This window comes from Gymnoscopelus braueri (genome assembly GCF_963280865.1).
Source record: "Gymnoscopelus braueri genome assembly, chromosome: 15".
NCBI classification, from domain to species: domain Eukaryota; kingdom Metazoa; phylum Chordata; class Actinopteri; order Myctophiformes; family Myctophidae; genus Gymnoscopelus; species Gymnoscopelus braueri.
Window position 1 is genome coordinate 46970799 of NC_137620.1, and position 15000 is coordinate 46985798.

General features: G+C 42.3%; 1 protein-coding gene across 1 annotated transcript in view; it reads right to left on the reverse strand.

The window, feature by feature from the left end:
* plcb3 (phospholipase C, beta 3 (phosphatidylinositol-specific)) overlaps positions 1 to 15000 on the reverse strand; it is a gene marked incomplete at its 5' end in the record, with an annotated part of 132364 nt that overhangs the window by 116859 nt on the left and 505 nt on the right.

Below are 15000 nucleotides of genomic sequence, written 5' to 3' on the forward strand. Positions count from 1 at the left end.
CATAATAACAGCGTACAGTGGTAGTGTTCCAGATGCACAGACCTGTGCAGCACACATGTCATTTAACACATTCATTCCTGGAACACACACTGTGTGTCATTTTACATTTTTAGCTACAACCATTCTTTTATACTTTGGGCCATTCAAAAATAGCAGATCTACAAGCTCATAGCGCGGCTATAAGCTTGTATAGCGGATATTTTTGAATGGCCAAAGAAATGTATAATGACACAGATGTGTAAAATGGGTTTAAATGAGGCTCATGTTGTCAGACTTTGTACCAAATAGGCCTGTCCCCGACTAAGGATTTGTTTAGTCGAATCTAATTGGCGACTAATTGCCAATAGTCGACTGGCAGTCGACAAAAAAAAAAAAAAAACGATTTAAATCATTTTTGGCCATTAACACATTAACTGCCAAAGACGTTTATAAACGTCTTTGGGAATTCAGCTATTGCCTGCCAAAGACGTTTAAAAACGTCCTGAAAAACAAAACAAAAAAAAAGCTTTTTTCAAAAAAAAAAGAAGTCTAAAAAGATTCTCTAATTATTTAGTATTGACACTCTTTCGATATTCCAAACGAATAAGGAGATAACAATTTCCAAAGATTTGCTGCTCCATCCACTTCAATGTTAAAATTCAAACGGACAAACAATTCACATTGTTTTTTGGTTTGAAACTACTGGTTTTGAGCTATTTTCAAACATCAAACAACACATGACAACAAGGTCACAATGACCTCGTTGACATTTGTGAAACCACACCTGAATCTCATCTGTGATTAGAAATTATCTGGGATCAATCATACTGGAGAAAAATATTCTGTGGCTATGCGAAAAGGTACCAAAATCGTTCAAAACCCTGGCAGATGCTACAGACTGTTTTTTTTTTTGTCTTTTTTGACTAGATTCGACTAAGAGAGACGCAGTCGACTCGGACCCCCCGCGACTAACCAGTCGACTAGTCGACTTAGTCAAGGTCAGGCCTAGTACCAAATGATCAGAATGAAGGTTCAGGAAAAAACACACTCCAAGATGACAACATACACATTCTATGTATTAACATAACAACATACACGTTCTATGTATTTAACCCAGTGGTTTTCAACCTTTTTCATGCCAAGGACCCCTAAATTGATATACATTTGGCCGCGGACCCCCATTTGACAACGTTTTGTGCCAGGGACCCCCCAGAAGCAAAGATATCAGTTAATTTTCGCTTTAAAAAAATATGAATATTCAAAGATATGGCACACTTTTTCAAGTTTTTTCAAAAATAGCAGATCTACAAGCTCATAGCGCGGCACTCGGTGCCGCGCTATGAGCTTGTAGATCTGCTATTTTTGAATAGCCAAAGCTAAGTGGTTAAAATGATTGTGACGCTATGTTAACTCATTTAGCTGGTGATGGTCCATTGTGGAACCTTGGGCCGTCAACCTATACTTTATAGAGTGTGGAGCACAGTAGCTGTGCTCCAGTAAGAAGGAAGGCCTTGATAGCCACAGCGTTGATATACTGAATGTAATAGATAAGAACTTCAGAATTCTCCAGGCGCTCAACCGAACGCTTGTTTGCATGCAGACTTAGATGTGGAGCGAATTGCCTTCGTGATATATCAGGTCGTATTGTTTTAATATCATTAATTTGCTGTTCTTTTATTCACATAGTATAGAGGGAATCTCCCTTGTTTGTCAATAAAGATGCCTTGCGCATGTGAACGGTAGTTTCTGTGTATGTCGTCTATAAACTGGACTTTAGGGTTTTATTGAACCAAGAGTGACAGGTCTGCTACGGCGCATCACTGGGGACCCCCTGGCACTCCCTCAAGGACCACTGGTTGAAAACCACTGTATTAACCAATTCACATGAAAATTTGTGCAAATCTTTGAATATATATATATATATATATATATTTTAAACAACATTTTGACCTCAAATCTTTGCTTCTGGGGGTCCCTGGCACTAAACTTTGTCATGTCAAGGACCCCCAAAATGATATGTATTTGGCCACACGGACCCCCTCCGTCTCAAAATATTGTGTTCCAGGGAAAAGAGGAACGTAGCAAAATGTACAGTAACATGAGAGAGAGACAGAGAGACAGAGAGAGAGAGAGAGAGAGAGAGAGAGAGAGAGAGAAGAGAGAGAGAGAGAGAGAGAGTGAGAGAGACACACACAGAGAGAGAGGAAGTGAGGGAGGAGTGGAGAGCTACAATGACTCAGTACGTCAATCGCTCTCACCCACACTTCACATGTGGCAGTGGTTGACCTTTCGACCTCTCTCTCTCTCTCTCTCTCTCTCTCTCTCTCTCTCTCAACATCTCTCTCGCCCTCGATCGCCCCCATTCTCCCAGATTGTCATTCTTCTCTAGGTTCATTCCTGTTCCTCCAGGGGACTCCCTCTTTCTTTGGTGTTTGGCCCAGGTGGGCGTGGTTAAACCTAACCCTAATCCGGTGGTTCCCAAACCTTTTTGTTGGTCGTGACCCAAAGGAGACATTTTGATGTCCCAAACTAGTGAAAATAGCAGATCTACAAGCTCACAACACGTCGCATTGTGAGCTTGTAGATCTGCTATTTTCACTACTTCTAGAGTTTTTTTCAATGTATTTTTAATGGGAATTTTGATTAGTTTATGAATAATTGTGAAAATGTGAAAATCTTTTGAAATCTTTTTTTTGTTTTTTAAATAAGAAGTAAAAAAAAGGGACATAATTTACTTGCGAGTCGCGACCCACAACAATGGGTTCGCGGCCCACAAATGGGTCCCAACCCACTGTTTGGGAACCACTGCCTTAAAAGGGACAGTTCACTTCACCCCCACCTTTAGCAGTACAACATTCCTGGACTGTCAGCTCTAGCAGACCATAAGGTTAAAGTCCACACACACACACACACACACACACACACACACACACACACACACACACACACACACACACACACACACACACACACACACACACACACACACACACACACACACACACACACACACACACGCCTGTACCTGTCACAATTATTACATAATCGTCAAATCGCTATTATTTTGTCATAATCGTTTCCATGTTCAAGAAATATTCATACATAAAAGAACAGAAATAGCCATTAGCTATATCTCTCTCTCGTCCTTCCTCGTGTCTTGTTCCAACACGCCTCTCTCTCTCTCTCTCTCTCTCCCTCCCTTCTCACCTGTCCGTCAATTCGTCCACTGCCGTTTCTCAAACCGATGTTAAGACTCCTTCAGACCTTCACACACTGCTGTCTATCCCTCTATCTATCCATCTATCCATCTATCCATCTAGATCAGTGGTTCCCAAACTGGGGGTCGGAATTCGTTTAAATTTTTTTTTGGGGGGTATTTTTAATACCTCTAAAATGAAAAATATATACAAATACAAAAAGGCAAAAAACTAAGAATACTATAAAAATGGCCTAACTTAATTGGCCAAATTGTCAAATATTACCTGAGAAAGACGCAATTTATTGTGAAAATAGCCGATCTACAAGCTCACACCCCCTCTTAGACGCCCCAGAAACATCCCTGTCTACCAAAACAAAGAGTGAAAACACCAAAACACAGCCAGAGGACGATGTGTGTTTCTGCAGGTAATGTGATGTGTGTTTCTGTTTATGTATTGTGGTATTATGTAAACACAAGGCAAAGTTACATATTATGCCTTTAAACCATTTCAGACCGGGAACGCATCTGTGTCATGTTAGATGTCTTTGGGCTATTCAAAAATAGCAGATCTACAAGCTCATGGCGTGCCGCGTATGTCAAGGACCACCCAAAATGTATGTATTTGGCCACGGACCCCCCATCTCAACATATCTTGTTCCAGGGACCCCCGCCAGAAGCAAAGATTTGAGTAAAACATTTTTGCTTTATATATTAATATATACTAATGTATATATATATATATTATTCAAAGATTTGCAAAAAAATTAACGATTTTTCTAAAATATCTACAAGCTCTGCTAGATCTTGTAGATCTGCTATTTTTGAAAAATAGCAGATCTGCTATTTTTGAAAAATCTTGAAAATGTGTGCAAATCTATGCGAATATATATATATGTATATATATATATATTGTTTTTTAAAGCGAACATTTGTAACTCAAATCTTGCTTCTGGGGGGTCCCTGGAACAACACATTTCGAGATGGGGGTCCGCGGGCCAAATACATATCTACAAAAAAAATCTAAATCCTAACAGTATGTTTCTATATCAGTGGTGCTCAAACTTTTCCACGTCAAGGACCCCCAAAATTATATGTATTTGGCCGCGGACCCCCGTCTCAAAATATGTTGTTCAGGGACCCCCCAGAAGCAAATATTGGAGTGAAAAATGTTCGCTTAAAAAAAGTATATATGTATATGTCACAGGGAAAATGGCATTCCAGGGAAATTGACAGGGGAGCGCTTGTTTTATAGGCGCGGGGCGGTGCTGCGAGGCGGGGCTTTGATGCGAGGACGACGCAGAGTTAACAACAACATAGTAACCAGGAAGCTACGCTAGGGGAACGCTGAAAATAAAATGGATAATATGAGAGAAATAGTCAAGTAAAGTACGAATACCTCAAAATTGTACTTGAGTAAATCTACTTTGTTACTTTACACCACTAGTACAAGCCTCAGTGGCGCACTTCGATAATCATTGGACTCCCCACCCACTACCACTGGGAGCCGGGGTTTGACTCCCGCTTCGGACATTACTTTTTCAAACAACCGCGGACTACTTTTTTTTCGCTGATAAAGTATAGTTTTGGACCATGACGGAGGCGCGCCGACTTAGCAGACCTTGAGGCCGAGGAGTCGCGCCCGAGCGCCTCCAGGCGCGAGTGCCCGTGACGACCGGCCGATGGTCTGCTAGTCGACTTAAGCGCCGTCTGAGTTATGTACCGATAGGCACAGAATCGTAAATGATCCATGGTGTGGACTGCGTTTGCCCCAAGTTTCACTCACTGCACTAACATAGCCCGCCCCCTTGTGCTGTGTGTGTGTGTGTGTGTGTGTGTGTGTGTGTGTGTGTGTGTGTGTGTGTGTGTGTGTGTGTGTGTGTGTGTGTGTGTGTGTGTGTGTGTGTGTGTGCGCGCGTGCTCGTTTGTGCATGCGTGCGTGTGTGGTGTGGGGCTCATGTCTGGCTTGCATTGCCCTCTAGCGTTGATTCTACAGAATTGCCTGAGGGGCGATGAAAACAAGCCTACCCCTTTCAATTTCCCTGGAATGCCAATTTCCCTGTAACATATATATTCAAAGATTTGCACAAATGTTCACACGATTTTTCACAAAAATAGCAGATCTACAAGCTCATAGCACGGCACCGAGTTCCACGCTATGAGCTTGTAGATCTGCTATTTTTGAACAGCCAAAGAAATCTGAAATGACAGAGATGCTTTCCTGGTTTTAATGGGTTAAAATGTGGAGTATTCATTGGAGAGTGTAACAAAAAAAAAGATTGTAACTCAGAGCGTGTAATAAATGTAACCAAATGGACCCGTACGGGTCCATTTGGTTACATTTATTACACTGTCTCTGAGTTAAATTAACACTGAGGATTTTTGCGGTGTACAAGTTAAAAGGTTCAAGCAGAGTTCAGTTCTGACGACATAGTTTCCCTGAACTCTCAGAAACGGACAAAAATAAATAAAAGACACCATCTTTATTCTGGTAGAGACTCCTGCTAAATAAGATGTCTTTGATGCTTAAGATGTACTTAGTTACTTTGATGCTTGAGTAGACGTACTTAGTTACTTTGATGCTGAAGTAGATGTACTTACAGTAGTTACTTTGATGCTTGAGTAGACGTACTTAGTTACTTTGATGCTTGAGTAGACGTACTTAGTTACTTTGATGCTTGAGTAGACGTTACTTTGATGCCTGAGTAGACGTACTTGGTTACTTTGATGCTTGAGTAGATGTACTTAGTTACTTTTCCCACCACTGAGTAGATGTACTCAATTACTTTTCCCACCACAGAGTAGATGTACTTAGTTACTTTCCCCACCTCTGAGTAGATGTACTTAGTTACTTTCCCCACCACTGAGTAGATGTACTTAGTTACTTTCCCCACCACTGAGTAGATGTACTTAGTTACTATTCCCACCACCACTGAGTAGATGTACTTAGTTACTTTCCCCACCACAGAGTAGATGTACTTAGTTACTTTTCCCTCCCGAGGCCGTTTGGTTTGGAAGAGGAATTCTAAGTGAATTCTAGTGGCTTTTAATTGAACTGAAAAACGCAGGCTGGGGTTTGGGAGGGGCAGGAGGGGGGGTGGAAGGAAGGAGGGGGGGGAGGGGGGGAGGCAATTGTTTAGCTCCGGCGCTCTCAACAAGCTCAAACAGGAAGTCATTGGAAATGAAATGAAACACACACACACACACACACACACACACACACAACAGCTGGACGCACATACCAGCTCATACGCTGCAGTCTGAAGACAAGGCTCAGTTGCATCAAATTCCTGTGTGTGTGTGTGTGTGTGTGTGTGTGTGTGTGTGTGTGTGTTGTTTACATGCGCACAAGCGTCCCGCAAGTGCAAATGATGCTGTGTCACTCTATAGAGGCCTCAATAGGTTATCATACAATCCACTAATCACAGTTATTTGAGATAATCAAAAAAATATTCATCATCATAATCATTTACATGTTGAAAAATGTTCAACAGAAAAAATCCTATATTTTCAAGCTCAACCGATCTTTTTCAAGCCGATCTACAAGCTCAACGAACCGATCTACAAGCTCAACGAACCGATCTACAAGCTCAACGAGCCGATCTACAAGCTCAACGAGCCGATCTACAAGCTCAACGAGCCGCTCTACAAGCTCAACGAGCCGATCTACAAGTTTGTTGCGCTTGTAGATCTAGAGAGAGGAGAGAGAGAGAGAGGAAACGACAGAAAGATGAACATCAGAGTCATCGTGTAAAACTAATTGGATTACCCTCAGGGCTCTGTGTGTGTGTGTGTGTGTGTGTGTGTGTGTGTGTGTGTGTGTGTGTGTGTGTGTGTGTGTGTGTGTGTGTGTGTGTGTGTGGGGCTTCGATTTCAAATTCTCTGTTGTTTTTAATCACTTTGCCAAATTATTCTCTCTCTCTCCCCCTCTCCCTCTCTCTCTCTGTGGAATTAGGAAAAGCGAGGGATGAAAAGAGAGCGAGAGGGAGAGATGAAAAGAGGCGGCACAAAAAAGAAGCCACATGTTTTCTGACTGTTTCGCACGCTTGTGTTTGTGTGTGTTTGTGTGTGTGTGTGTGTGTGTGTGTGTGTGTGTGTGTGTGTGTGTGTGTGTGTGTGTGTGTGTGTGTGTGTGTGTGTGTGTGTGTGTGTGTGTGTGTGTGTGTGTGTGTGTGTGTGTGTGTGTGTGTGTGTGTGTGTGTGTGTGTGTGTGTGTGTGTGTTATTTCTCTGGGAATTCCCTCTCAGAGTGCTGCTGTAAAGTAACTAAGTGCATTTACTCACATACTCGAGTACTTTTTCTACGTACTTTTACTTTGAGTTATTTCCATTTTCTCAACACTGATGACAGTTGCTTGCTGTCAATCAAGTCTATGAGGCTTTCTATGAAATATATGAAAACGTTGAATATGCAACACAATGTTATACAATATGTAGTGGGGGTCCCTGCTTCATCTCTGTCTCAGCTAAGGGGTCCCTGCTTCATCTCTGTCTCAGCTAAGGGGTCCCTGCTTCATCTCTGTCTCAGCTAAGGGGTCCCTGCTTCATCTCTCTCTCAGCTAAGGGGTCACTGCTTCATCTTTCTCTCAGCTAAGGGGTCCCTGCTTCATCTCTCTCTCAGCTAAGGGGTCCCTGCTTCATCTCTGTCTCAGCTAAGGGGTCCCTGCTTCATCTCTCTCTCAGCTAAAGGGTCCCTGCTTCATCTCTGTCTCAGCTAAGGGGTCCCTGCTTCATCTCTCTCTCAGCTAAGGGGTCCCTGCTTCATCTCTCTCTCAGCTAAAGGGTCCCTGCTTCATCTCTCTCTCAGCTAAGGGGTCCCTGCTTCATCTCCGTCTCAGCTAAGGGGTCCCTGCTTCATCTCTGTCTCAGCTAAGGGGTCCCTGCCTCATCTCTGTCTCAGCTAAGGGGTCCCTGCCTCATCTCTGTCTCAGCTAAGGGGTCCCTGCTTCATCTCCGTCTCAGCTAAGGGGTCCCTGCTTCATCTCTGTCTCAGCTAAGGGGTCCCTGCCTCATCTCTGTCTCAGCTAAGGGGTCCCTGCCTCATCTCTGTCTCAGCTAAGGGGTCCCTGCTTCATCTCCGTCTCAGCTAAGGGGTCCCTGCTTCATCTCTCTCTCAGCTAAGGGGTCCCTGCTTCATCTCTCTCTCAGCTAAGGGGTCCCTGCTTCATCTCTCTCTCAGCTAAGGGGTCCCTGCTTCATCTCTCTCTCAGCTAAGGGGTCCCTGCTTCATCTTTCTCTCAGCTAAGGGGTCCCTGCTTCATCTCTGTCTCAGCTAAGGGGTCCTTGGCCTGAAAAACGTTGAAGACCCCTGACTCAGGCAAATGAGAACAATTATACTACAAGGGAACACTTGTGTGAATGCCCATAAAATAGCAGATCTACAAGCTCATGAACTTGTAGATCTGCTATTTTTGAAAAATGTCTCAAATCTTTGCTTCTGGGATCCCTGGAACAACGTGGCCAAATACAAATACTTATCATTTAGGGCGGCACTTGACATGAAAACGTTTGATTAACACTGATACTTGTAACAAGAGTGTTTCTACATTACAGTATTGATACTTTTACTTCACTAAATAAATCTAGTACTTTTTCCACCGCACTAGTTACACACACAACTCTACAATACGCGTTTACTCCTGATAAAGCTGGTAATTGGGCGTACAGTAGAAGAGCGCGAACGCGCACACACACACACACACACACACACACACACACGTTTGACATCAAAGACAGAGAAGCAGATAGTTAAGAGCTCATATTGGTCAGACAGCCCTGTTAATCATTAATGAACGCACACACACACACACACACACACACACACACACACACACACACACACACACACACACACACACACACACACACACACACACACACACACACACACACACATTCACAATGAGCCATTCCTCTCTGAGCATGTCTCTCTCCCTCTCTCTCTCTCTCAATTCAATTGAGAGGAGCTTTATTGTCATGAGAAAACATACGTTTACATTGCTAAAGCAAGTGTCAAAATAAAAACATGTCTCTCGCTTGTAGATCTGCTATTTTCATATGATTGTTATACACTTTGAACACAGAAATGGGGACATTCTGCATAATGAGTACTTTTACTTTTGGTACTTAAAGTGCATTTCGATACAAATACTTTTGTACTTTCACGCAAGTCATTTTTTTACCTTTCACCTGTAGTATTTCCATATTGCAGTATTGATACTTTTACTTGAGTAAAACATTTGAGTACTTTCCCATCGCTGTCAATAACCAGCACGCACGCACGCGCGTGCACACACACACACACACACACACACGGTTGCCAGGCGCCAGCAGCAGAAACACGCGGAAGAGCAACTGGAGAAACGGGATTACAGAAGAGTCCAGGAAGAAAGTTTCTAGTTTCACACATTATCAGAAAGGAGACATGGATACAATGTCTCCCACACACACACACACACACACACACACACACACACACACACACACACACACACACACACACACACACACACACACACACACACACACACACACACACACACACACACACACACACACACACACACACACACACACACACACACACACACACACACAGCTATTTAAGGTAACTAGAACAACCATGGAATAACAGAGCCTACAGTACATATGTTATTCACTGATTTAATACATAATAGAATAAACATGATCACCTGTGTTGTGATTTTGTTGAGGTGTGTAAACAACCTCTGATTCAATACACTGCAGAGAGAGAGAGAGACAGAGACAAACATTGAGAGAGAAATAGAGAGAGAGAGAGCGAGAGAGAGATATGTCTGAACCTGAGCCAGTAGGTTAAAAGGTAAAACAGGCTGAACCAGAATGATTCAACACACACACACACACACACACACACACACACACACACACACACACACACACACACACACACACACACACACACACACACTGTTAGAAGCATTAACCCTGTGCATGCTGCATGCCTGGCAGCTCATTCACTACTACACTGATATACAGGGACACAGGGGGGGGAGGGGGGGGGCTATTCATTATACATTTGGCTATTATAAAAATAGCAGATATACAAGCTCATAGCGTGCACTATGTGTGTGTTCTCTTGTTTATTTCAGTATTTTACTGAGCGTACAGCTCTTTGGTTCAACACTGTTGTTTTAAATGTGCTCTATAAATAAATAAAGTGGATTGGATTGGATTATGAGCTTGTAGATCAGATCTGCTATTTTTGAATAGCCAAATAGATCTTAAAATGACACAGATGGGATCCCTGTCTTAAATAGCTTAATGTCCAACATTGTTTTCTCACTCAACAGTAAACAAACCAAAACCAGTATAAGTGAATACAGGGTATCTGTAGTGTGCATTTATGAAGTTATACCTATAATAAAGATGTGACAAATATTAGCTAAGAAAGAGGCAAAAATTGTGAAAATAGCTGATCTACAAGCTCACAACGTCCCCCCATTCTCTGCCAGGAACCCGCCCTGAAATGTTTCAATATAATTACCGCATAAAAAAATCCCCTCCTTTAAAAAAAATAGCAGATCTACAAAGCCTAAAATCTAGTATAGCCGATTGTAGATTTTGATGCTACTGCTGTATATTAACTAGTTTAGATGGGGACCCCCTGGGACCCCCTTCAAGGACCCCTGGGGGACCCCGCTTTAAGAACTCCTGGAATCAGAGGGTTTTTTTCTTTTGCAATATACAGCCTGTCATAGCAGCCATGGTCAGGTCAATAATATCACTTCATGAATTTACTGTAGAAATCCTATTATGTAGACCAGGGGACTTCCAACAGGGGGTCCGGGACCCCTAGGGGGTCCTCAGAGTTACTACAGGGGGCGGGGGGGGGGGTCCGCCAAATCTTTGTGTGATAGGATTTTTTTTTTTTACATTAACCACTTGAACCCTAGCGTCCCTGTTCTGAGGGGAACATTAGCGGAAAATAGCAGATCTACAAGCTCACAACGCCTCGCGGTGCGAGGCGTTGTGAGCTTGTAGATCTGCTATTTTCAGCGAAGATGTTTTTTTTTGGGGGGGGGGGAGGGGGGTTAAGTGGTTAACACAACAGTCTGAAAATACACATCTAACACAACACACAACACACACAATGATAAAGTGTTGTCAGACAAGTCTATGATATCTATGAAAAATTTTAATCTGCAACACAATGTTATACAATATGTAGTGGTTGGTGGGCCAGGGGGTCCCTGCCTCATCTGTCTCTCAGATAAGGGGTCCTTGGCCTGAAAAGCGTTGAAGACCCCTGCTGTACACAGATGCTATGTTTATGTGTTGACCTGGCATCCTATAGTGTGTATAGTTTCAATGTACAGTCTAATCGATTATTGAGTTTAGGTAGGCCATACATGGGCAACTGGCGGCCCGGGGGCCACGTGCGGCCCCCACCTACACTTAGGGCCCGTACAGACTGCAGGAGATTGGGTCCGATATTGCTGTCGCCGACATTTTTGGCGCTCGCCGACAAAACCTCCCGATCTGACGCAGATCGGCCTTTGATCTGCGAGATAATGCTCGCTGTGTGTGAAAGGCACCGCGAGACGATATGGCCGCGATTATCCGCTCTGCGACGGCTTTCCGACCGTTTTCAGATAACTACCATGTTAGATATTCAGCTCTGTCCTGGGACAGGACAGCAGACAATATCATACAATATGAACGGGGCTGCGACCACCTTGCGAGGAGATGCACGCTACAGCCAATGAGAGCACATTACAGCCACCGTGGGTAGGGGGGCGTCGCTGGATCTGACCACAACAAACAGTCCCTACCGCAATATTACCGTCCAGTCCTGTATTAAGTTAACATTATAAAACAAAATGAGAGAGTGAGCGAGCCTGGTGGCTGTTTATTTTAGAGGAATTGTACAGAGAGAGAGAGACAGACAGAGAGTGAGAGCGAGAGCGAGCTCTCTCTGTGTGTGTGTGTGTGTGTGTGTGTGTGTGTGCAGCATGTGCACGTTGTGTCAGAACAGCGTTGCCAGATGTTGCGAGAGAAATAAGCAACCAGGTCTATGAAAACAAGCCCAAGAAAAGGCCACTTGAGCACTTTAAACCTATTTACAAATACATTGGATATTTGAAAATAGCCGATCTACAAGCTCACAACGCGTCGCAGCTATTTTCAAAGAAAAATCTTGAGAAAATTGTGGAATATTTTCCAAATCCACACAAATCTTGTATGGGGGTCTATGATGACACAACATATTTACAGAAGGGGGGTCTGCGGACAAATACATATTATGTGTTGTTTAAACCACTGGTTTAAACAACATTAGGAAACAAGGCCAAATAAGCAACTATACAAATAAGCCCAAAAAATGCACCCCGCAACAACCAATATTTACAAGCAACTCTACAGAAAAACAAGCCCAAAGTCGCTTATAATAAGCGGACATGGCAACGCTGTCACTGACCGCTTCTGCGCACTTGAAGTGCGAGAGAGAGAGAAAGAGAGAGAGAAAGAGCGAGAGAGGGGGGAGAGGGAGAGAGGCATATCACGGGATACGTCGATTAAAATGAATTGGAATAAACTCAAATGTATGTATTGGGTCTGACTCTGGAGATAGCATCCTAGTGAACTATCCTACAGTGTGTCAGCCCTTGTCGGGGATCAATCCTGTTGTGAAGACCACAACGATATTATGACAGCCGATTTCAAGAAATAAACTCCTGCAGTGTGTAATGCTTAACGATCAGATAACCCCCCGAGCACTTTAAGGTCCTGCAATGTGTACCTGCCTTTAATGTGGCCCACAGGTATCAGAATGGTGATATATTATTGATTACAGCTGTTTACAATTCCTAAACATGCAAACATGACCCGCTTTAATTACTACAGTCTATATTAGTAGCTTAATGACTAGTATTAAAGTTCTATTGTCTATTTTATGTCCAATGTATTCGTATTTAAGTTCATAAAGTTAACATAAGCATAACTAAATGCATTTGAAATTTAAAAAAAATGTTACTTTTCAGGATTCCAATTCAAAAATATAAAAAAAGAAATCTGGATTCCAAGTCAAAAGTTACTACTTTAGTTATTAAGTATTTACTTAATTAATAATAATATAATAATAAGTTATTACTTAATTAAATAATTGTTATTTTTGATCAACGTTTGCCTGTTTATCTCTCCTATTGGTACCAACATCAATACAGCATGGATGGAATTGTGGACAAAATCTCATCCAACGACAACACAGTATTCTACGTCTAAATGTCATCAAATGACATGAAAAAGAAACGTTTGAGAACTTTATACTGTATAAAATGTCACCGGTACAGCTCTCTCTCTCTCTCAGAAACCTCTCATCTCCATACTATAACTTTTTGCGGTTTTCCTTCATAAAGGCCTTTACTTCAGCGAAGCAACACGTTTAGAGCAAAGTGTTGATTTTGACGACTAAAACTATGACGAAAAACGTTTGTCGACTACCTACGTTTTCACTGACGAAAAGTAAATAAAAGCTAAGCTATGATGACTAAAACTAAGACTAAATATACTGACAATTTGTCAACAAATAAAAACTAGACTAAAATGTCAGTGAGGGATCTAGAGGAGAAGAGATCCAGTAGAACTAAAAGACAAGTCATTTGATGGTTGGTTGCGCTCGGGGTGTTGCGCTCTGAAAATAGCAGATCTACAAGCTCACAACGCGTCGCAGCGCGACGCGTTGTGAGCTTGTAGATCTGCTATTTTCAGCATGCAACCAAGTATAAAATCAGCCGTTATGACGCCATCAAGGCACCGACGAAACACATTTTAGTTTAGTTAGACTCTAGACTATAGCTTAGACTATAATCGTATGATATTTAGTCGAATAAAACTAGACATTTCAGATGACTAAAATATGACTAAAACTGACTAGGACTTTAAAAACTGAATCAAAATGTGCCGTCAAAACTCACATCAACACTAGTTTAGAGCTAGTTGTTATGTTATGTCAGCTAGTTAGTGTAAGTGACAGCATAAACCACTCTGTCTACTGGCTGGTCGGCAGGAAGAATGTCAGATGTCTATCTCAACATGCCTGTGGTGTCAGATGCTATCTGATCTATCTAAGAATGACACAGTAACCCATTAACACCGGGCTTTGGCTGTTCAAAAAACAGCAGATCTACAAGCTCATAGCGCTACGAGCTTGTTATATATATATGTGTGCTATTATTTTGTTTTAATCGTGGAAAATGTGTACAAATCTTTGAATATATACATATATATATATGTATATTATATATAGGCTATGTTTTAAAGTGAATTTATTTTTAACTCCGATCTGTGCTTCTGGGGGTCCCTGGAACAACATATTTTGAGATGGGGGTCCGCGGCCAAATACATATACAGGGGTCCTTGACACGGAAAAAGTTGGAGCACCACTGATATAGAAAACACATACTGTTAGGATTTAAGAAAACATTTTTAGATATGCTATTGTTGTTGTTTTTTTTCATTCAAATAATATTTGAACTGGGGACCCCCCAAATAAATCATATTTGAAACTGGGGACCCCCCAAATAAATCATATTTGAACTGGGACCCCCAAATAAATCATATTTGAACTGGGGACCCCCCCACACTGACAAGCAATTGGAATTGTAGGATTAGGAGGCATTACATTTGACTCGGTTCCACAGATAAATATTGTGAGAATAGCCGATCTACAAGCTCACAACGCCTCTTGTGAGGCGTTGAGAGGCAGTGGTTCTCACAGTGAGGTCCGGGGACCCCCAAAGGGGGGCTACTGGCCTACCGGGGTCCTCAGCCAAAATGAGGGAAAAAAAT